The sequence below is a fragment of the Caretta caretta genome, chromosome 3, assembly GCF_965140235.1.
Source record: "Caretta caretta isolate rCarCar2 chromosome 3, rCarCar1.hap1, whole genome shotgun sequence".
Taxonomy (NCBI): domain Eukaryota; kingdom Metazoa; phylum Chordata; order Testudines; family Cheloniidae; genus Caretta; species Caretta caretta.
Genome location: NC_134208.1, coordinates 90,403,875 through 90,428,841, shown reverse-complemented (window position 1 = coordinate 90,428,841; position 24,967 = coordinate 90,403,875). Strand labels below are relative to the sequence as shown.

General features: G+C 45.8%; 1 pseudogene; it reads right to left on the bottom strand.

Annotated features, from left to right (window-relative positions):
• Nucleotides 1-1,111: 1,111 nt before the first annotated feature.
• LOC125634888 (amine sulfotransferase-like) lies at nucleotides 1,112-24,500 on the bottom strand (annotated as a pseudogene).
• Between the last annotated feature and the right edge of the window lie 467 nt (nucleotides 24,501-24,967).

Genomic DNA, 24,967 nt, shown 5'->3' with positions numbered 1-24,967 from the left:
TAAGATATAAGGGATATGACATGCTAAACACCCATCTCCTGCTCTCTGAAACAAGAATAATTTCTTAGATTTTATTTATTTGGCTGGGTTCATGCTCTAAATAACCCCTGGAAGCAATAGGGCACCTGAGCTGATCTGTCTCACCATTTGTGAAATTGCACAGTAAGCACTAGACAGGATTGCTTTCAGTTTTCTCCTACTGATCACAGATTTTAATTTTGAGGGGGGAAATCTTAACTTTTATAAATGGTACAAAGTGATTGTTACCATTCAAGAGAGCTTGTACAATTATTTTTTTTTTTGTCAAAACGTGTCACTGTGTATTTCCCAGTTCTGTTCTGTGGACACTTATAATGTTGCACTGAGCAAAACAGTGCAGCTTTCTTTTCATCTCTCTCTCTCTCTCTCTCTCCATATATATATATATAGGCAAGACTTATTTTAAGAGCTTATTTTTAGGCACTGTGGCAGTTGTTTTCTACTTTTCCATACTATGACACCCACTTCCATTCCAGGACCCTACTCCCTTCTTGGTAAGATCACCTCCTATTTAGCAATATCAGAAGAACAGTCATCACAAGAGTCATCACAAGTCTGTAACATCTATTCACAATCCCAAGTTGAGACCCTCCAAGATAAAGGATACAACATGATAAAAACCCAACTCCTCCTCTCAGGCATGAGAATCGTTTCTTAGATTTTATTAGTTGGATTATTTCATGCTCTGCATTATCCCTGAAAGCTGTAGTGCATCTGAACTGATATGTCTCATCATTTATGAAGCTGCACAGAAGCACTAGACTTTCATTTTCTCCTAGTGTTCACAGATTTTAAGGGTTTTTTTGAGGGCCTGGGAGGAGGATCTCAACTTTTATAGATGGTATGACGTGAATTTTTCACTTTTTGAAATGTTGACATTTTTTCCTCATTAAAACTTTTTACTATTTGTTGGCCCAGATCTGCTCTGCAAACAAACACTTATGGTGTTGTACCAAGCAAAATAATGCAGCTTTTTTTTCACCTTTGGGAAACAATGCCCCACTCACAAACTTTAATGCCACAAAGCCAATTGTTATCTAGGGATGGAAAGTTTTGTTAGTCATTGGAAGTCTTAGGCAGTTAGCTTCAACACATCTTGTGCCGGGATCTGCAGGATTAAATATTTATAACAAGTGGCTGCTTCCGCCTTACCTCTGCAAAGAAAATTATCTCTGCCTTTCTCCAAGATACATGTCTTGTCCTCATAGTTGGACCTGGGATCAGATTTCATGTTATTGAATACAGCCTTCTCCACCACAACATCCAACTCCTTTTCAGTCAGCCGTTTTTCAAAGAGGTCACAAATTTTCAGCACAGCACTTCTGAGATCCTAAAATGAGCACTATTTCAATTTAACAATTCCCAAAATGAGAAAAGCAAAAGAGCCAAATAAATAAATGAGAGAATAGAGGCTAATGGGATATTTCAATAAGGGTGGGAAACTGAACATGGAATGAAAGCTGCTCCTCTTATTACACTGTTCTGTAGACAAGATTTTTATTCACTGTCCCTGGCTACAGCAATATCAAATCCTGACAGGTGAGTAGCAAGATGAGTCCTTATAAGTCTCTTCTTTATGTAACCCTTCCTCATGGCCTACCAAGAGAGAACAAGCTCATTTCTGTGTGTGAGAATACTATTGCTAACATTATATGTGATAAAGGCTGACAATTTTCTGAGCAAAGAGTCTGTCTCATAGCTGTGACTCTTTTCCCAAATATCTCTATTCTTTATGTTAGCAGATGTTCCTTATTTTACTATTATATAATATAGCGTATATTTCACTATATGTTAAGTGCAGACCATGTGCAGCCCAAGAGACTATGGGTGGAATTTTCAAAAGTGACTATGTGAGTTAGACACCTAACTCCTATTGAAAGCCAGCTCAGAAACCTCCCATTTTCCTGCTGCGGGCTTTGGAAAATCTCACCCTGTGGTCCTGATTCTGCTGCCCTGACACGGAGAAGTATTTTTTTCAAGGAATGTCAGTGAAATCCATGAGACCAATGCATTTTGTGAGGAGTCACATTGTGAGCAAGGGTGGCAGAATCTGATTGGTTTAGTGAATGAATGCAGTGAGGCGTTAGGCCTGGGCTATCCTTAGATGTTACGTCAACATCACTAAGATGCTCAGGGAACCATAGTATGGGGACAGAGAGGGATATACAGATTCCCTTGGAATGTGGCAGAGGTGGGAGTGGGGGGCACACAGCGCTTGTGCATGGGTGGGTAGGAATGGAGGTGAGACACACGGAGCCTCTGGCATAACTGAGGGAGTGGGGTGGGGGTCGTCCCTGACAAAGGGGATAGGAGAATGGGACACTTGTGAGTAGGGGACAAGGAAGGGATGCAAGGCAGCCCTGGCCCAGAGATACAAAGTTTGTGCCACTTCAGTGTTTAGATATAATGATATCAACAGGCCTCACCTTCTTCATCTCCTCATAAGTAAGAAAGAAAATATTGTAATCAACTCTGTAGGCATACCAGCCTCTGATGTGATCAAACCAGGAGCTAGCAAGTACTTACAAGGGGGAAAAATAATTGAATGTTAATGATCTCTGAGAGCAAAATAATTCAATCATCAACACTTTAGCACCCTACTGTCAGAAGAACGGCTGAGAATGACTGTTCAAGTCCCTCCTTTAAACACTAGGGGAAAACTTCAACAGGAAAGATTGAGGAAATTGTCTCACTCCAGAAGACCCCATAACCCAGTGGTTAGGACATGTGTGAAAGCAGGAATTTCAGCCAGGGTATCCCACATCCTCTAAGTGCTCTAACTCCTGTGTGATAGAGTAAAAAGGGGCACCACCTCTACTGGCTGTGTTGTCATGTGGGTCCTGACGTGGTAGATGGTCTATAAGGTGGCCTCTGAGCATAGCTACTGGATACAGTTACATGGGCAAGATAGACAGGGGACCGCCTACTTTGTGAATCCTGCCACATGAGCAAAGAACCAAGCTGCTCAGATGTGTCAGGACTGAGATATCTGTGCACATGCCCAATGGAGGCTCCTAGGGGACTTTGCCAGGGAAAACTTAGGCATCTAGGGAATTTAGGCACCTACAGAGTTAATGGCAGCTGAACGGGGCTTGTGAGAATCTACATTTTGTGTTTAGGCCCCTAAAATGGCAGTTAGACCCCCAAGACCCCCTTGTGGCTTACACCTGACACCTGACTTGGGTTTTACAGACAGTCAGACAGTTACATAGCCAACAAGTTGTGCTTTTACCTTTAGACTTCACTGGCCTCATACAATGGTACTTTACCCAGTACAACATATTTATGCTTTGGATCAGGAATCAGCAACCTTTGGAACGTGGCCCGCCAGGGTTAGCCCCCTGGTGGGCCGGGCCAGTTTGTTTACCTGCCGTATCCTCAGGTTCAGCCGATCACAGCTTCCACTGGCCACGGTTCACCACTCCAGGCCAATGGGGGCTGCAGGAAGTGGTGGCCAGCACATCCCTCGGCCCCATGCAGCTTCCTGCAGCCCTCATTGGCCTGGAGCGGCAACTGTGGTCAGTGGGAGCTGTGATCGGCTGAACCTCTGGACGCAGCAGGTAAACAAACTGGCCCGGCCCACCAGGGGGCTTGCCCCGGTGGGCCACGTGCCAAAGGTTGCCGATCCCTGCTCTGGATAGTTTACTTTTGGATAATAATTTCTATTATATTTTTTGTGAGCTGCCTAGAACTAAATGCCACTGTATTATCCAAAATCCTGTGTCCTTTGTGGCAACCTGGCTTAAAGTCCAAAGTGAGGATCTTCATGGTTTCTTCAGCTCTCCAATGTGGCAAACTGAAGAGTCTGCAGCAACTTCAGCAAAAAATGGAAGATTTTTTTTTATTGAATTAAATATGAACAACTGTGCACTATTCCTGGTTTTATTAATAAACAAGTTATTTTACTGTCAACTTAAATTGTCATAGAGTCATGGACTTTAAGGTCAGAAGGGACCATTATGATCATCTAGGCTGACCTTCTGCACAACACAGGCCACAGAATCTCACCCACCCACCCCTGTAAAACTCCTAACCTATGTGTGAGCTACTGAAGTCCTCAAATCATGGTTTAAAGACTTCAAGGTGCAGACAATCCTCCAGCAAGTGACATGTGTCCCACGCTGCAGAGGAAGGTGAAAACCCCCCAGGGCCTCTGCCAACCTGCCCTGGAGGAAAGTTCCTTCCCGATCCCAAATATGGTGATCAGCTAAACCCTGAGCTTGTGGGCAACACTCACCAGCAAGACACCCAGGAAAGAATTCTCTATAGTAACTCAGATCCCACCCCATCTAACATCCCATCACAGGCCATTGGGCATATTTACCGCTAATAGTCAAAGATCAATTTATTGCCAAAAATTAGGCTATCCCATCATACCATCCCCTCCACAAACTTATCAAGCTTAGTCTTGAAGCCAGATATGTCTTTTGCCCCCACTGGTCCCCTTGGAAGGCCGCTCCAGAACTTCACTCCTCTGATGGTTAGAAACCTTTGTCTAATTTCAAGTCTAAACTTCCTGATGGCCAGTTTATATCCATTAGTTCTTGTGTCCACATTGGTACTGGGCTTAAATAATTCCTCTCCCTCCCTGGTATTTATCCCTCTGATATACTTACAGAGAGGCTATATTAGCTGCATTAGAGAGAACATTGCATTGTAAGAAATAATTAAGGGAGAATTCAGGAGCTGGACAGGTGACAGCTGAGTCTTTTTGGCTTTTGGGAGGGTGTGGTGGTAGTTTGGGACTGTGGACTAAGCACAGTAGTCGGATATTTCTACTAAAGTGATCAGCATCTTACTACTTCTGTTTTCTCTGGAGAGTGCTTATTAGCATCTGCTCATCTCAGTTATTTCAGCACTTAATTGTCAAAATGTATTTAAATATTCATTAATAGGTTTCAGAGTGAATACCTAATTGAGATAAATTAAATCAGGCAACGTGCACTTTATTGGTGCACAGTTTCTCTGGAATGATTTTGCACACTGAATTTCTCTAGTGAGCTGTGGATCCTACTGCAGTCACTCCAGCCTTAGAACTGCCCTTCCTCCCAAGCCCCATGCCCATCTAAGGGGGAGACTTCTGACCAGCACCACATTCTGTATAATTTACTGACATGGATAGTTTATTCAGGCTGTGCTCAGTGAACAGGGTTTGGTTTTTTAGCAGTAAATGGAACCTTACCTTTCCCAGCTAAAAACCTCTCCAGAAAAATATGAAAATCTGGTACTGTCTCAAATATGAATGCATGCTTGCTAAAACGAAAATAGGAAACCGCAACATCCGTAGGGTTTCTGGCTACATGAATAACCTGCAAGATAAAAAAACTGACAATCTCAGCAACATTAAAGGGACACCATTAACCTTCACTGAGGGACTCTTCCTTTAGATTAAGGAAAAGCAGGAGAGGTCAAATATCTCCATGAGAGTTAGCTTAGTGGGAGTTCCTCACACACACACACACCCCCCACCCCAACCTCTTGAGCTGCATGTGGCTCATTCCACTGCCCCATCTTCGGCAAGAAGTCTCCTTATGTATAAACTTGCAGGAGATATGAAATATCCCCTGTATGGAGAACATAACAGCTTATACTTACATACAACACAAAACCACTAACTTACAATATGTGTGGAATATGCAGTATTGTTGGAGCTGTGTTGGTCCCAGGATATTAGAGAGACAGTGGGATGAAGTAATAAAGCTTAGAAGCGTGTCTCTCTCACACCAACAGAAGCTGGTCCAATAAAAGCTATTACTTCACTCACCTTGTCTCTAATATACATTGAAAACATGCAGACTGCAATGATCATAACTCCCACTTTTGGGTGAACAGTCATGGGGTGGAGGAAGCAGCTTGGCCCAGGGGCCAAGCACAGCGGTTCCATGAAAAATGGGATCTTCATTGAATCTGGACACTGAAGTCCTGAGGTCACACTGGAACTTGTTTGTCCTGCCCCCACCCCCTCCACACACACACATTGCTGGGGTCTAGGGAGATGGAATGGGGCCTCGGAGGAACGTGAGCCCCTATCCCTTGAGGAAGGTTGCTTTTGGAAGGGTTGTTGGAGAAAGGCAGACAACCCAGCCCTGAGGATTTGGACTGATTTATTGGAGAAAGCAATGCATTTTCTTGGTTAATTTTAATTACTTTGTAAAATTAGCATCACCATCCTTTGTTTCTCAGATCTCTTGGAGCTAAATAGTAATGCAGGTGAGTGGAAAAGAGACGTGGTGATGGACGACTGCCATAATCCATTTTATTGGAATTGTACTCTAGCCATGGAACTCTGTCAATTGTTTCAGTTTTTGCTGTTCCATCCCGATGGCCTTCATAATAAATCAAGCTCAAAATATTCTACATCCACACAGTTCCTGGGAAAGAAAATAACTTTATTTGATGATTTTTTTTAAATTAGAGCAATAATCTGACTAAAACCAGGTGTGGTTTTGAAGATATTGTGTTTCATTTTTAAAGAAAGTACAAATACTTGCAACAATTGAAGGGTAAAGATAATACTCGGTCTTACTCTAGGGAGTTCATAAGTGCAGCAGGGAATTGTTAATTTTTGTACATTTTAATACTGTATATACGTGATGGTCAGTAACTAAATTTTCAAATATCGGATATCCATTCAGTGTAAATTCATTCCTGTGTTTCGGTGTTGATCATGAAATGGGCCATGGAAACAGAAGCTACCTCCTGTTAAAAATGTGTTAGAAATGGCTCTTTTGTTTCTATGGCTCCTACAAAGTATTGTGGACTATAATGGAGCAATTTATACAACTACACACTTGGAGCCAAATCTGGCACACCGTTGAAGTAGCTGTGTTGGGCAATAGAGAGATGTGGAAGATTCCTGGGGGAACAGGGAAAGAACCTAATCCTAGGTGGCAGAGCAAAGCTACTAACAAATCCTATCGTTGGGGAGAAGATGAGAGAACAAACAACATATGACAGATGTTAATCACATCACTTATGCAGTACTAGAAGACACTCAGATACTACAGTGATAAGCATGGTATAAGAACCTGTATAGAATAGAATACAATCGAATCGACAACATCATGCCTGACGCATGACTGTCCCTGAGGGGAATGATCAGTGGAACCATGTAATGGTAGATCCATTGGTGTTACCCAAACCACCCTGTATACTTTTGCTGCAAGAGTCTCCAAGGGCCCCTGCTCCATCCATGAAATGGAAGAGCCCCAGTCCTACTGCAGGGCCCATGGGAACTCACATTCACCTTATTCTCCATCATGACCACCAAACCTTTCTCAGAGTCACTGCTTCATAGGATAGAGTATCCCAGGCTGTAAGTATGGCCTACATTCTTTGTTCCTAGATGCATAACTTTACCATTGGCCATATTAAAAGGCATTGTATGTGTAAGCGGGGGAACAGTCCTGCTATTGTGGGGAACTTTCCTGGCTTCTGCACTACCCTGGTGAACTGGGCTAGTGAAAGGATCTGAGTCCTCGCTCCCACTTCCTTTACCAGTGGCCTCCCTGCCCTTGAGGACTCCTGTCCTCCACTCCAGACATCCACTCTCCTGTCTGGCAGAGTCCTCTTAACCCCAACAAGGCTGGGCCCAGGATTCCTGGGGGGCTCGACCCCCAACCCTGCTGTGGTCACCTAGGATATGGGCTAGGGTGTCCCACTCCAGGGTACTCTCTCTGCCCTGAGCACTTCTCTGACCCACTGACCATTACATACAAGTTAAAGCAAATGCAAGTTATTTAATCAACAATTAATTTTAAAAAGAATAAGGGAAAATGGGAAAGGTTAAAGGAAACACATCAACCCGCTCCGTGGCAGGGAACATCACAAACAGTGTCTCTAGAATGTCAGGTCAGTTCACAGTCTGTTCCTTGTAAGTCCCAGGCCTTCTTCTCAGGCCCTGGCTATAATGCAGGGATGCTGTGGGTTGGACACTTGCTCTGGTGGTGGCCACACACTCTCAGGATCTAAGTGGTAGGACCCTTCTTCCCAGCATCACCCTCGCCCTGTCGGGGTTACTGCTCACCGCACCCAGCTCTGGACTGCTCCAGCCCCAGCTCCACGACTCTGTCTCAGCACTGCTGCTGCTGCTCTGCCTCCAGCTCCCTGGGCTGCTTCTCTGGCCCCTCTGGCTCTGGATGCTACAGCTCTGCTCCCAGGACAGGTCTGCTCTGCAGGCTGCTTCTGTGACTTTGCTCCCAGCACTGACCTGCTTCCTGGGCTGCTTTTCTGGCCCCTCTGGCTCTGGTTGCTGCAGCTCTGCTCCCAGGGCAAGTCTGCTCTCTCTGGGCTGTGCCTCTGGCTTTGGGGCTGCAGCTCTGCTCCCACAACAGGGGCTGCTCTCTCTGTTTCTGGCACATCTCTGCTCCCCAGCTAAACTCAGGCCCCTGCTTCCTCCTTAGCTCGGCCCCACCCTGTCTGACCCAGGCAATTCCAGCTCACAGGGAGGACAGGACCTCCCTGGCCTCCTGACTCCCTGATTAGCCTGCCCGCCCTGTCATTCAGGCTGACCTAGACCATTGGCCTCTCCTCATTGTTCCTGGGGACTGTCAGTCTCAGGGTCCTGATTCCCCATCGACACTTCCCCCTTTTTAGTACTGGGAGCTAGCAACTAAAATACCCCCACTGAATGTTAGTGAGGGGGCAACAGTCCCCTTACATACGTTTGAGTCCACCTTACCAAATCATTATGTATCAGTGATCTGTCCTCTTAATTTTTTAATCAGCCTTTGTGTCATTTGCAACCTTTATCAGTGATGATTTTATGATTTCTTCCAGGACATTGATCAAAATGTTAAATAGCATAGGGCCAAAAACCAATTTTCGGATGTTTTCTAAGTAAGGCTTCTCTCCCCCATCCTAGTCAGGGCACTCTCTTTTGAGGTGTCCTGGTCTCCCACAGGCATAACACTGCTTTGGCCAGTGTTGGGGACACTGGGCATGGCCACTAGGTAACTCGAGGGGATGGAAGACCACGAGTGTCGATGAAGCCCCCTCGCACTAGGCCCAAGTGTCCTTGGCTCCTCCCCCTGCCTGGAGGCACTCGCAGCAGTTATGCGTACTGGGCCCAAGTGTCCTTGGCACCCCTGCCTGGAGGCACTCACAGCAGTTATGCTGAGGATCTGCAACAATATGTTGCAGAGTCAGACTGCCTGAAACTAAACAAGGCCAAACAGGGCAAATATGGAAGAACAATGATGAATAAAGCAGCTTTATGTATGATTTAACAGCTGGTACAGAGAACAAGGGAACTAGCTGGTAACTGGATTGGCTGGCTATATGGATACTTAGGGCAGCTTGCTATTGGATAAGTTTGCTGAAGAAAGGATGTATAAAAGCCTGTGTAACTTCCTGCTTTGTGTGCAGGATTTGAGATTCTAATCTCCCTGTACCTTGTTTGCAGCTGCAGATAAACTTTTCTGCTTCTCCACCCTGTTGTGATTGTTGGGTGATGCACACCGGGCAACGAACCCCTGCTGTTGCTCGCCTCTGGCACTGGGTGCCGGCAACACCAGGATTCTGGCCCTGGTACCTCCCTTTCTATGTTGCTGTCTCGGGCCTCTGCTAGCTTTTTCCCCCAGGAACTTAACTAGAGCCAGTTGCTGATCGGCCAGCTGGGCCAGATAATTCTGAATGTACCAATGTGCCTCCCACTGTCTTTGCTGGTTCTCCAGCACCTACTGCAGCAGGCCCTGGCTCCATCCCTGTTGTTTGTCACCCCCTTTCTGCTAAAGAGTCCAGAATGGGAGGGTATAAGTGCTCTCTGCACAAAAAGCATACTGTGGCTCTATTGTCTTTCCCTTTTTCTGTTATGATCTCCACATTCCCCTTGTATTGGAGTGACTGCGTGTCCATGTTCTCCATCGATGCCACAGAGTCCACTCACGGGAAGGGACACCTCCTCCTGTCCAGTCTAGGGAATCTGTTCTTTCCAGGTGTGAAGTCCTCTTCTGCTACTTGCCGCACACTCTGTTGCTTCTCTCGCTCTCACTCACTGTTTGGAACTCAGGGTACTCCTTCTTCATGACTTGGCCTCTGGCAAGGTCACTATATGTGTGGTACTCCAGAAGGGGGTCTAAAGTTCTGTCCTGACAAATGGGCTCAGGCAGTCTTCCCGGTTTCCCAACCAGCTGCTGAGGAAGTGACACTGTCTGGGCAATGAACGGAAAGATTGCATGAGTCCACTTGTGAGGATAGTTCCCCTTCTGAGGTATCAGAGTGTAACACGTACAGTGACCTGGCTGGAGAGCCACAGCACAAAGAAGGAGCACCCTGAGTGCCACACCGTGAAAGAGAGGCAATAGAGTGCATGGCAAGCAGCAGAAGAGGGCCTTCGACCTAGAAAGAGCTGATTGCCCAGGAGGAGGCGCCACTAGTGGTGAGTGGACCCCTTGACAGGCCCCCAACTCCCATGGAGAGTTAGTACCTAAATACGTTTGAAGATCTCTGCCCTTGTCCATTCTTTAAACTTTTTAAAAAACATCTATCTGCAACCATATCTATTTATCTGAAAGGGATCAAGCTATTGCTAATACAAGCTAGTAACTCCTACAGAACTATATATTCATGTTGATTCCTGCATCTTTGCTGGATTCCTCTGTTGTATCTTCTGCTAGCAAATTCATGTCTTTTCACTGGGACTATCACAATACTCATACCAACTATTTTCACAACAAATACGATAGTGAGAGGTGTCCTATAGAGCAGACATACAGCATTCTGTATTAGAGAGACAAGGTGGGTAAGGTGACATCATTTATTTCACCAGCTTCTGTTGGTGAGAGAGACAAGCTTTTGAGCTTACACAGAGCTCTTAGACTGAGATAGCTGATATCAAAGCCAACCATGTGGTTTGCCCCATGACTTCCTGGAGAAAGGCAAAGAACATTTTATTCACAAAGGTAATGCAGAGGCAATCAAATATGTTAAACAAACGCACAACTGCAGATAGCAGAGACAGGATTACACCACTGGAGTTCTTGGCTCCCAGCCCCATGCTTAAATTAGCTGACCAGACTGCCTGCCCATCTGACAGCATTCTGATATGAGGACAGTTGTACCTTACTGATGAATTATAAATAAATTACACAGACAAAGCCAAATAAATTCTTTTTCTAACTGAGAAACTGTGTAGGACGAGGGGGGTGGGGGTAATTCACAGACTTTGACATCTGACTGCTCCTCATGCTTCCTATGAGACAAACTTTTTTGCTTTTTAATGGAATGGTACCTGCCAACAAAAGTCTCAAAAATATATTTTAATTTTTTTAAAAATCCATAATTTTGATTGTTAACACAGTTAACAATAGAAGACAAAAGCATCTACTAAACTGCACAAATATAGGAAGGTGCAATTGTGATTTTAAAAAATGCATACTGTCTGATGTATGTCATTTATGGGACCCAATCCTGAAAAATCTTCCAGCCCAGTGGCTTCTGTGGAGGTGCAGAGTTCTACCCAAACAGAGCAACTCACAAAAATAAAATCTTACCAACCTGTTTATGTGAAACCTGTCCACAGAAGGATACACCAGTCTTCCAGTAAACAACATTTAGGATTGGCAGAACTTTATTTTTTGATCATTTTGATGGAAAATACCAGTGTTTATTTTTCATTTTTTTCTATAAATTTAAATATTCAGTTGTGGGAAATCATGGGGCAAGGCCAGACAATTGTATACTGACAGTAGACATTGAGATTAAAAAACTTAAAGCTTTATAACTGTTAAAATACAGTTTGTCAACCTAACATCAAACTATACAAAGGGTATGTCTACACTACGGAATAAGGTCGAATTTATAGAAGTCGGTTTTTTAGAAATCGGTTTTACATATTCGAGTGTGTGTGTCCCCACAGAAAATGCTCTAAGTGCATTAAGTGCATTAACTTGGTGGAGTGCTTCCACAGTACCGAGGCTAGAGTCGACTTCCGGAGCGTTGCACTGTGGGTAGCTATCCCACAGTTCCCGTAGTCTCCGCTGCCCATTGGAATTCTGGGTTGAGATCCCAATGCCTGATGGGGCTAAAACATTGTCGCGGGTGGTTCTGGGTACATATCGTCAGGCCCCCGTTCCCTCCCTCCCTCCGTGAAAGCAAGGGCAGACAATCGTTTCGCGCCTTTTTTCCTGAGTTACCTGTGCAGACGCCATACCACGGCAAGCATGGAGCCCGCTCAGGTAACCGTCACCCTATGTCTCCTGGGTGCTGGCAGACGCGGTACGGCATTGCTACACAGTAGCAGCAACCCCTTGCCTTGTGGCAGCAGACGGTACAGTACGACTGGTAGCCGTCATCGTCATGTCCGAGGTGCTCCTGGCCACGTCGGCTGGGAGCGCCTGGGCAGACATGGGTGCAGGGACTAAATTTGGAGTGACTTGACCAGGTCATTCTCTTTAGTCCTGCCTGCAGTCAGTCCTATTGAATGGTCTTATGGTGAGCGGGCAGGCGATATGGACTGCTAGCAGTCGTACTGTACCATCTTCTGCCGAGCAGCCATGAGATGTGGATGGCATGCAGTCCTTCTGCACCGTCTGCTGCCAGCCAAAGATGTAAAAGATAGATGGAGTGGGTCAAAACAAGAAATAGACCAGATTTGTTTTGTACTCATTTGCCTCCTCCCCTGTCTAGGGGACTCATTCCTCTAGGTCACACTGCAGTCACTCACAGAGAAGGTGCAGCGAGGTAAATCTAGGCATGTATCAGTCAGAGGCCAGGTTAACCTCCTTGTTCCAATAAGAATGATAACTTAGGTGCACCATTTCTTATTGGAACCCTCCATGAAGTCCTGCCTGAAATACTCCTTGATGTACAGGCACCCCCTTTGTTGATTTTAGCTCCCTGAAGCCAACCCTGTAAGCGCCCCTCCCGGCGTCAGAGCAACGGCAAACAATCGGGCATCTGAGAGTGCTGTCCAGAGCAGTCACAATGGAGCACTCTGATGGGGCTAAAACATTGTCGCGGGTGGTTCTGGGTACGTATCGTCAGGCCCCCATTCCCTCCCTCCCTCCGTGAAAGCAAGGGCAGACAATCATTTCGCGCCTTTTTTCCTGAGTTACCTGTGCAGACGCCATACCACGGCAAGCATGGAGCCCGCTCAGGTAACCATCACCCTATGTCTCCTGGGTGCTGGCAGACGCGGTACGGCTTTGCTGCACAGTAGCAGCAACCCATTGCCTTCTGGCAGCAGACGGTGCAATACGATTGGTAGTCGTCCTCGTCGTGTCCGAGGTGCTCCTGGCCACGTCGGCTGGGAGCGCCTGGGCAGACATGGGCGCAGGGACTAAATTTGGAGTGACTTGACCAGGTCATTCTCTTTAGTCCTGCCTGCAGTCAGTCCTATTGAACCGTCTTATGGTGAGCGGGCAGGCGATACGGACTGCTAGCAGTCGTACTGTACCATCTTCTGCCAGGCAGGCAAGAGATGAGGATTGCTAGCAGTCGTATTGTACCATCTTCTGCCAGGCAGGCAAGAGATGGGGATGGCTAGCAGTCGTACTGTACCATCTTCTGCCGAGCAGCTATGAGATGTGGATGGCATGCAGTCCTTCTGCACCGTCTGCTGCCAGCCAAAGATGTAAAAGATAGATGGAGTGGGTCAAAACAAGAAATAGACCAGATTTGTTTTGTACTCATTTGCCTCCTCCCCTGTCTAGGGGACTCATTCCTCTAGGTCACACTGCAGTCACTCACAGAGAAGGTGCAGCGAGGTAAATCTAGGCATGTATCAGTCAGAGGCCAGGCTAACCTCCTTGTTCCAATAAGAATGATAACTTAGGTGCACCATTTCTTATTGGAACCCTCCGTGAAGTCCTGCCTGAAATACTCCTTGATGTACAGGCACCCCCTTTGTTGATTTTAGCTCCCTGAAGCCAACCCTGTAAGCCGTGTCGTCAGTAGCCCCTCCCTCCGTCAGAGCAACGGCAGACAATCGTTCTGCGCCTTTTTTCTGTGCGGACGCCATACCAAGGCAAGCATGGAGGCCGCTCAGCTCACTTTGGCAATTAGGAGCACATTAAACACCACACGCATTATCCAGCAGTATATGCAGCACCAGAACCTGGCAAAGCGATACCGGGCGAGGAGGCGACGTCAGCGCGGTCACGTGAGTGATCAGGACATGGACACAGATTTCTCTGAAAGCATGGGCCCTGCCAATGCATGCATCATGGTGCTAATGGGGCAGGTTCATGCTGTGGAACGCCGATTCTGGGCTCGGGAAACAAGCACAGACTGGTGGGACCGCATAGTGTTGCAGGTCTGGGACGATTCCCAGTGGCTGCGAAACTTTCGCATGCGTAAGGGCACTTTCATGGAACTTTGTGACTTGCTTTCCCCTGCCCTGAGGCGCATGAATACCAAGATGAGAGCAGCCCTCACAGTTGAGAAGCGAGTGGCGATAGCCCTGTGGAAGCTTGCAACGCCAGACAGCTACCGGTCAGTTGGGAATCAATTTGGAGTGGGCAAATCTACTGTGGGGGCTGCTGTGATGCAAGTAGCCCACGCAATCAAAGATCTGCTGATATCAAGGGTAGTGACCCTGGGAAATGTGCAGGTCATAGTGGATGGCTTTGCTGCAATGGGATTCCCTAACTGTGGTGGGGCGATAGACGGAACCCATATCCCTATCTTGGCACCGGAGCACCAAGCCGCCGAGTACATAAACCGCAAGGGGTACTTTTCGATAGTGCTGCAAGCTCTGGTGGATCACAAGGGACGTTTCACCAACATTAACGTGGGATGGCCGGGAAAGGTGCATGATGCTCGCATCTTCAGGAACTCTGGTCTGTTTCAAAAGCTGCAGGAAGGGACTTTATTCCCAGACCAGAAAATAACTGTTGGGGATGTTGAAATGCCTATATGTATCCTTGGGGACCCAGCCTACCCCTTAATGCCATGGCTCATGAAGCCGTACACAGGCAGCCTGGACAGTAGTCAGGAGCTGTTCAACTACAGGCTGAGCAAGTGCAGAATGGAGGTAGAATGTGCATTTGGACGTTTAAAGGCGCGCTGGCGCAGTTTACTGACTCGCTTAGACCTCAGCGAAACCAATATTCCCACTGTTATTACTGCTTGCTGTGTGCTCCACAATATCTGTGAGAGTAAGGGGGAGACGTTTATGGCGGGGTGGGAGGTTGAGGCAAATTGCCTGGCTGCTGGTTACGTGCAGCCAGACACCAGGGCGGTTAGAAGAGCACAGGAGGGCGCGGTACGCATCAGAGAAGCTTTGAAAACCAGTTTCATGACTGGCCAGGCTACGGTGTGAAAGTTCTGTTTGTTTCTCCTTGATGAAACCCCCCGCCCCTTGGTTCACTCTACTTCCCTGTAAGCTAACCACCCGCCCCTCCTCCCTTCAATCACCGCTTGCAGAGGCAATAAAGTCATTGTTGCTTCACATTCATGCATTCTTTATTCATTCATCACACAAATAGGGGGATGACTACCAAGGTAGCCCAGGAGGGGTGGTGGAGGAGGGAAGGAAAATGCCACACAGCACTTTAAGCACAGCACTTTAAAAGTTTACAACTTTAAAATTTATTGAATGACAGCCTTCTTTTTTTTGGGCAATCCTCTGTGGTGGAGTGGCTGGTTGGCCGGAGGCCCCCCCACCACGTTCTTGGGCGTCTGGGTGTGGAGGCTATGGAACTTGGGGAGGAGGGCGGTTGGTTACAGAGGGGCAGCAGTGGCAGTCTGTGCTCCAGCTGCCTTTGCTGCAGCTCAACCATACACTGGAGCATACTGGTTTGGTCCTGCAGCAGCGTCAGCATTGAATCCTGCCTCCTCTCATCACGCTGCCGCCACATTTGAGCTTCAGCCCTGTCTTCAGCCCGCCACTTACTCTCTTCAGCCCGCCACCTCTCCTCCCGGTCATTTTGTGCTTTCCTGCACTCTGACATTATTTGCCTCCACGCATTCGTCTGTGCTCTGTCAGTGTGGGAGGACAGCATGAGCTCGGAGAACATTTCATCGCGAGTGCGTTTTTTTTTCTTTCTAAGCTTCACTAGCCTCTGGGAAGGAGAAGATCCTGTGATCATTGAAACACATGCAGCTGGTGGAGAAAAAAAAAGGGACAGCGGTATTTAAAAAGACACATTTTATAAAACAGTGGCTACAGTCTTTCAGGGTAAACCTTGCTGTTAACATTACATACATAGCACATGTGCTTTCGTTACAAGGTCGCATTTTGCCTCCTCCCACCGCGTGACTACCCCCTCAACCTTCCCCCCTCCCTGTGGCTAACAGCGGGGAACATTTCTGTTTAGCCACAGGCAAACAGCCCAGCAGGAATTGGCTCCTCTGAGTGTCCCCTGAAGAAAAGCACTCTATTTCAACCAGGTGACCATGAATTATATCTCACTCTCCTGAGGATAACACAGAGAGATAAAGAACGGATGTTGTTTGAATGCCAGCAAACATACACTGCAATGCTTTGTTCTACAATGATTCCTGAGTACGTGTTACTGGCCTGGAGTGGTAAAGTGTCCTACCATGAAGGACGCAATAAGGCTGCCCTCCCCAGAAACCTTTTGCAAAGGCTTTAGGACTACATCTAGGAGAACCGCAAATGCCAGGGCAAAGTAATCCTTTCATATGCTTGCTTTTAAACCATGTATAGTATTTTAAAAGGTACACTCACCAGAGGTCCCTTCTCCGCCTGCTGGGTCCAGGAGGCAGCCTTGGGTGGGTTCGGGGGGTACTGGCTCCAGGTCTAGGGTGAGAAACAGTTCCTGGCTGTCGGGAAAACCGGTTTCTCCGCTTGCTTGCTGTGAGCTATCTACAACCTCCTCCTCCTCCTCATCTTCTTCGTCCCCAAAACCTGCTTCCGTATTGCCTCCATCTCCATTGAAGGAGTCAAACAACACGGCTGGGGTAGTGGTGGCTGAACCCCCTAAAATGGCATGCAGCTCATCATAGAAGCGGCATGTTTGGGGCTCTGACCCAGAGCGGCTGTTCGCCTCTCTGGTTTTCTGGTAGGCTTGCTTCAGCTCCTTCAGTTTCACGCGGCACTGCTTCGGGTCCCTGTTATGGCCTCTGTCCTTCATGCCCTGGGAGATTTTCACAAAGGTTTTGGCATTTCGAAAACTGGAACGGAGTTCTGATAGCACGGATTCCTCTCCCCAAACAGCGATCAGATCCCGTACCTCCCGTTCGGTCCATGCTGGAGCTCTTTTGCGATTCTGGGACTCCATCATGGTCACCTGTGCTGATGAGCTCTGCATGGTCACCTGCAGCTTGCCACGCTGGCCAAACAGGAAATGAGATTCAAAAGTTCGCGGTTCTTTTCCTGTCTACCTGGCCAGTGCGTCTGAGTTGAGAGTGCTGTCCAGAGCGGTCACAATGGAGCACTCTGGGATAGCTCCCGGAGGCCAATACCATCGAATTGTGTCCACAGTACCCCAAATTCGAGCCGGCAACGTCGATTTAAGCGCTAATCCACTTGTTAGGGGTGGAGTAAGGAAATCGATTTTAAGAGCCCTTTAAGTCGAAATAAAGGGCTTCATTGTGTGGACGGGTGCAGGTTTACATCGATTTAACGCTGCTAAATTCGACCTAAAGTCCTAGTGTAGACCAGGGCAAAGCAAACATCCTTAAATCAAATTCTAATAAATTCTTAAGCAGCATTTTTCTCTGCCTATCTGTAAATTTCAATTGTCGATGAAAATATTTTCATCAGTTTGTGTGTGCACAGTGAAATTGATGCTTACTGACATTAAACCTATAAAAATCTAATCGTTCCAAACCTAATATTGGATTGTTTAGGACATACAGCTGAAATGAGTCAATCTACGGGAATATTGGGGTATTGCCTTGATAATTAAAAGTATTGCAGTTTTGTTCTCTGTTTTTGTGTAGGTCTGCAATACTTGCTCACAAAAATCATTTTAAAGGTTGCCATGTCTGTAGCAAAATGACCAAATAACAGACAATTCTTATCTTACTCACTTTTTTGTTGTTGTTGTGGAAGCAATGAAAGAACAAATCAAGTCTGGAGAATTATTTGAAGACTGCATGATTTACACTGGAAGTTGGAGAGATGTGCTATGTGCATGTCACATCATGTAATAAACTGGCAAAATGTGTATTGCAGCCCACTGAAGTGATTGGTCCATTAATGGCTAAGGGCTTATTATTACTAGCTAGCTGAGGTACTCCATTAGCACCAGTGGACAAGGCTCCTGCTTTTAGTGTAGAAGGTCTTAGGTTCAAATGCTGGTGATAAAACAGGCAGGTGGGTTATTACACCCAGAGTCTGCGTGGCTCTATATAAATTGTGCAATTAATAATTAAATTTAATAAAAATTAACGTCACTCAATCTTTTAGCGAAAACTTTATATGTTAATACAAACACAATATGGTATATCTGCCAATTTTTTTCTCTTTAATAAACTACCTGAAAGTAAGTGAACAAATTTTACAACATTGTTGTTAGATCATTTTTAACTTAGGTTCATCAAGAATTAAAACAGTTTTTTTGTACTCCTGTCCATTTCTGCTGTTGCCCGTTTGAGGTGTTGCTCGTAAGAAAAGTTGGAATGAAAGTGAAAACTACTGTCATTTAAATAATGTTGGCTACTGAGATCTTTAATTCAGACATATACATGGAATTCGAGGCAAATTCATTACTGTTTTTTCACACAGACAATTTGAAGTCTTCACATTTGTAACAATTACTGTATTTTGTAATCTTTTACTAGGAGTCACCCCTCAGTTCAAGGGTCAGAACTGATTAAAAGAAGAAAGGCTAATGAGATCATGAAACTCCAGTCAGGTTGTGCACCAGCTGATCTGAAGTAGTATAAATATTTGCTAGTTTTTAGGACTGGATATCAACCTTGTTTATTCAGGTGGCAGCGAGGATAAACAGAGAAGAGAAGGTAAATATTATACTGTAAGATAATGCTACTGAAGTCTTTGGTGGTAAATTTGTGAATGACTGGAGTATTTTATATGATTGAGTGAAGTGGATTGGATGCCGTGGAACTATTTTTCCATCACTGCCCTCTGGTAATTAGCTGAGGGACATGGAATCTGTTCCTGAATTTACTGTAATTTTTTTTGTGACCATTCAGCAAAGTGTTGCTAAGGAGTTGACTAATGAAATGAATGTAATTTAAGCCATCATGGTGTTTACAGTATCAGCAGCATGATGGAGCTTTTAATTTGTAATTGAGTCAGCCCTCAGCTTTGGTCAGTCTGAGCCACACTGGCATTTCTCTCCTCTACTGTCTGCTTGTCTGTATCAGCACTTTTTGTATAGTTCCTGCTGTTGCAGCAGGGTTCATGGAGAAATAGATGTTTATACAAGTGCAGCTACTGCATCTAGTTGGCCTGCATGCCCATCTATATAACAGTGCTAGAATTTGAGATTTCCAGGAAGGTTTTATAACTCTTCTCCTTCTACATATGGGTGACTATTTTCGAGCAGCCCTTTTGCAGTGTCCCTCAAATTGAAATCTTCTATAGATCTTGCAGTGCAACCTGAAGGGTAAAAGGAAGTTGTGTAAATCTTTTAAAAGTTGAAAAAATAATAAAATTGGCAAGGAGGCTGATTGCTATAACAAAGTAGGAAGGAGAGAATCTTCAAGGTGAGTGCAGCCCTGCTGGGTGAGAGCATATCATTGTTTTGTTTAACGGCCTAAGTGCTAGGTTTGGTTTGTCATGTGACTCAAGTATTTTATCATATGGTGCTATCCTAGGGACACATCTATTTCTAAAAACAAAACAATCTTTTCTAAGTGTGATTTAAAAGCTCCATTACTTAACAGGCAGATCAGCAGATTCATTTGACAAAACCAAAACTGTAAGCTCAAGGGCAACATTTTCTGAGGTCTCAAGGAGGAAGGGTTCTCTAGAGATTGCATATTGGTATGTTTCTGTCCCTAAAGTGCACTAGGCCACAATGGGAAGCAAAAGGATAAACTCCCCAAGTCTGGCTCTTGCACCAGTGGACGAAGTTGGTCACACCTTTCCCCCCATCCCCCATCTTCTTGCTGCTCAATCTTTCATTTCCCAGCTTGGCAACTTTGATCTGAGTTTCAAGAGAAATGGGAGTTCTCAGATTTTTTCTCCATATACACTTCTAGTCTATTAGAACTAGTGTAGATCATGGGTTACTATGGACCTTGTCAGATGTGATATTACTAAATTACTTACGCTATTCAAAGGGGCAGGTAGAATGTGAGTATAGAAGAATTGCAACAATTCCTGCTCAGAAAGTCCTTCTTTTGCAATATATTCTAATCTGATACTTTTCCTGAAATATTCAATAGTGAAACTGAATTTTGTCTTGCTGATACAAAAAATATGCAACTTATTAATAATGATGATCTGCATATTTTATTTACATTAATTTTTTTTTTTACAAAAATAAGGTGAGAACAAACAAACCAACAATAACAAGAAGTAAAGGAATGGAAAGGAAAGGTGGCGGGGGGAGAGTATTCTGCATCTCTGCAGACATCCGAAGTGAGCTGTAACTCACAAAAGCTTATGCTCAAATAAATTTTTTAGTCTCTAACGTGCCACAAGTCCTCCTTTTTTTAGAATATAAAATCATCTTAGAAATACAGATTAAGAAAATGTAAAACAGAGAAGAGTTGCATCATGTATTCCATAATATTTAATGTTGTATTCAGCAGGACAGCTGACTTGCCCTTACTACAAAGTTTTTGCAAATAAATCTCTGACAAACTGCAGGATAAATCAAAAAACCCGTGAACGACATTTTTTTATTCCCAAGTTTAGTGCTTTTAATTGGGTACCTTCTGCATGTCCAGTCTTCATCTTCTGGCATGCAGTGGAAAACATATTCCATTTTCTTTAGAAAGAAATTGCAGAAGAGTGGTTTTTCAAATGTCATTTGCTTCATGTGGGTTCAGGGATTCGGCTGGAAGGGGGTGTGCAGGGAGGGGGAGAGAAGAGAGGAGGGAGACAGTGGGGAGAGGGCGGGGCTTGGGGCAGAGCAGGGGTGGAGTATGGGCCACAGGTGGGCTGGGGAGCAGGCCTCCCCAAGCAGCAGCTTCACCCACTGCCCATGACAGCCTGTAAGAGCGGGTTGGCTCCCGCACACCCAGCACGCACTGCAGCCTCTGTAGGCAGGGGCCGTATTCACAGAGCTGAATGCAACCATGCATTCTGCGTGAGGGAGAGAGTACGGGGGTTTCTGCGGGGAACTGAGACTCTGCTGCCACGAGGCAGACCAGGTGGCTTGGTATCCTTTGCTGCCTTGTCCTTCCCCCCTGGGCTGCGGTTGGGCATAGGGGCACCAGTTTAATAATACTGTCTAGGGCCCCATAAATCTTTCTTCCGGCAGCTCACGGAAGTTACTAGATCGCAGGCCCTGGTTCTCATGGGAGACTTCAATCACCCGGATATCTGCTGGGAGAGCAATATAGCCGTGCACAGACAATCCAGGAAGTTTTTGGAAAGGGTAGGGGACAATTTCCTGGTGCAAGTGCTGGAGGAACCGACTAGGGGCAGAGCTCTTCTTGACCTGCTGCTCACAAACCGGGAAGAATTAGTAGGGGAAGCAAAAGTGGATGGGAACCTGGGAGGCAGTGACCATGAGATGGTCAAGTTCAGGATCCTGACACAGGCAGGAAAGGAGAGCAGCAGAATACGGACCCTGGACTACAGACAAGCAGACTTTGTCTACGTCAGGGAACTGATGGGCAGGATCCCCTGGGAGGATGAGGGGGAAAGGAGTCCAGGAGAGCTGGCTGTATTTTAAAAAATCCTTACTGAGGTTACAGGGACAAACCATCCCGATGTGTAGAAAGAATAGTAAATATGGCAGGCGACCAGCTTGGCTTAACAGTGAAATCCTTGCTGATCTTGAACACAAAAAAGAAGCTTACAAGAAGTGGAAGATTGGACAAATGACCAGGGAAGAGTATAAAAATACTGCTTGGGGATGCAGGAGTGAAATCAGGAAGGCCAAATCACACCTGAAGTTGCAGCTAGCAAGAGATGTTAAGAGTAACAAGAAGGGTTTCTTCAGGTATGTTAGCAACAAGAAGAAAGTCAAGGAAAGTATGGGCCCCTTACTGAATGAGGGAGGCAACCTAGTGACGGAGGATGTGGAAAAAGCTAATGTACTCAATGCTTTTTTTGCCTCTATCTTCACGAACAAGGTCAGCTCCCAGACTACTGCACTGGGCAGCACAGCATAGGGAGGAGGTGACCAGCCCTCTATGGAGAAAGAAGTGGTTCGGGACTATTTAGAAAAGCTGGACGAGCACAAGTCCATGGGGCCGGATGTGCTGCATCCGAGAGTGCTAAAGGAGCTGGCGGATGTGATTGCAGAGCCATTGTCCATTATCTTTAAAAACTCATGGCGATCGGGGGAAGTCCCGGACGACTGGAAAAAGGCTAATGTAATGCCCTCTTTAAAAAAGGGAAGAAGGAGGATCCTGGAAACTACAGACCAGTCAGCCTCACCTCAGTCCCTGGAAAAATCATGGAGCAGGTCCTCAAGGAATCATTTCTGAAGCACTTAGAGGAGAGGAAAGTGCTCAGGAACAGTCAGCATGCATTCACCAAGGGCAAGTCATGCCTGACTAATCTAATTGCCTTCTATGATGAGATAACTGGCTCTGTGGATGAGGGGAAAGCAGTGGACGTGTTGTTCCTTGACTTTAGCAAAGCTTTTGACACGGTCTCCCACAGTATTCTTGCCAGCAAGTTAAAGAAGTATGGGCTGGATGAATGGACTATAAGGTGGATAGAAAGTTGGCTAGATTGTCGGGCTCAACGGGTAGTGATCAATAGCTCCATGTCTAGTTGGCAGCCGGTATCAAGTGGAGTGCCCCAAGGGTCAGTCCTGGGGCTGGTTTTGTTCAATATCTTCATAAATGATCTGGAGGATGGTGTGGATTGAACCCTCAGCAAGTTTGCAGATGACACTAAACTGGGAGGAGAGGTAGATACGCTGGAGGGCGGGGATAGGATACAGAGGGCCCTAGACAAATTGGAGGATTGGGCCAAAAGAAATCTGATGAGGTTCAACAAGGACAAGTGCAGAGTCCTGCACTTAGGATGGAAGAATCCCATGCACCACTACAGACTAGGGACCAAATGGCTCGGCAGCAGTTCAGCAGAAAAGGACTTAGGGGTTACAGTGGATGAGAAGCTGGATATGAGTCAACAGTGTGCCCTTGTTGCCAAGAAGGCCAATGGCATTTTGGGATGTATATGTAGGGGCATTGCCAGCAGATCGAGGGACATGATCGTTTCCCTCTATTCGACAATGGTGAGGCCTCATCTGGAGTATTGTGTCCAGTTTTGGGCCCCACACTACAAGAAGGATGTGGAAAAATTGGAATGAGTCCAGCGGAGGGCAACAAAAATTATTAGGGGACTGGAACACATGACTCATGAGGAGAGGCTGAGGGAACTGAGATTGTTTAGTCTGCGGAAGAGAAGAATGAGGGGGGATTTGATAGTTGCTTTCAACTACCTGAAAGGGGGTTCCGAAGAGGATGGATCTAAACTGTTCTCAGTGGTAGCAGATGACAGAACAAGGAGTAATGGTCTCAAGTTGCAGTGGGGGAGGTTTAGGTTGGATATTAGAAAAAAAAATTTCACTAGGAGGGTGGTGAAACACTGGAATGCGTTACCTAGGGAGGTGGTGGAATCTCCTTCCTTAGATATTTTTAAGGTCAGGCTTGACAGAGCCCTGGCTGGGATGATTTAGTTGGGAATTGGTCCTGCTTTGAGCAAGGGATTGGACTAGATGACCTCCTAAGGTCCTTTCCAACCCTGATATTCTGTGAAGTCCTAAGGACGGCCTGACTGCAGCCCACTTTCCTGCAGCCCCTTTTCTGCCCTCAGTTTCTGGGCTTTATACAGGTGCCTCCTGTTCCTATCCAGCTGAGCCTGCTTCCAATTAGTGGCTCCTTTGCAACCTAAATCTCTCTGCTGCTCACTGCTTAATTGGTTGATTGGGCCCACCTGGCCTAATTCAACCCAGCTGGCCTAATTCAACCTTTGCAGCCTTGAGGCCCCAATAGACATTCCTGGGGAACATCCTGCTCTTCTAAAATGCATGTATCAGCAACTTCAACATAATTCTTATCAGGAAGGACGTGGGGGGAAAGCTGCCCTTTCTGTGACACCCAAAACTCCCTCCCCTCCTGCCTTGGTCAAATTGAGAGTGCTGAACGGCCATTTACAGCCTGCTGACTTGGCTGCTTTTAGCAATAATCTGTAATGGTTTCAGGCACTTTACTGGTTTGCCAAAGTCTCCCTGTACTAGTTCACTGAGTTGTGGGTATTCACAGCTGACGTTGATCCAGAAAACAGGTAGAGTCATTTCATGAAACTGTAATTTTGGACTCTCATCACTTGACAGTTCCAGATACTTGTCCTCCAATGATGGTGACAGAGAGATCTCAATTTCCAGAGAGGAGACTGGATCACTGCTTTCCTTTCCATGGATCAGAGTTTGATAGGAAATAGTCATTGAATTTTTGGAGAGTTGATTGGAGAAGGGATGCAATTATTTCATGTAGGAGAGGCAGATCCACATCTTTACTGTCATCAATAGCCAGAAATGCAAAAGATAGAAACATGTCACAACAGTCACGTCCAACTGTCTCTTTTCAGACTTGAAGCTTTTTTTTAAAGGCATGATCTTGTCAGCCAATACAAAGACACTCAACATACTTCCCTGCATAGAGAGATTAAGCTGACTGAAGTTATCAAATATATCTGCCAAATATGCAAGTTTGGTAAGCCATTTAAAATCCTGAATGCATGCTGCCAGAGGGGCTTATTTTGAAACAGAAAGATTCATGTCACAGTTCATACATTCAGTTTAATACTTTGCCACGGGATAACTGTTAGGATATAGATATTCAGGCCTGTCTGTAAAGGCCTATACTCTAAGAATGTAGGTATATGTTTATTATTTAGCTAGTAACAGAGGTA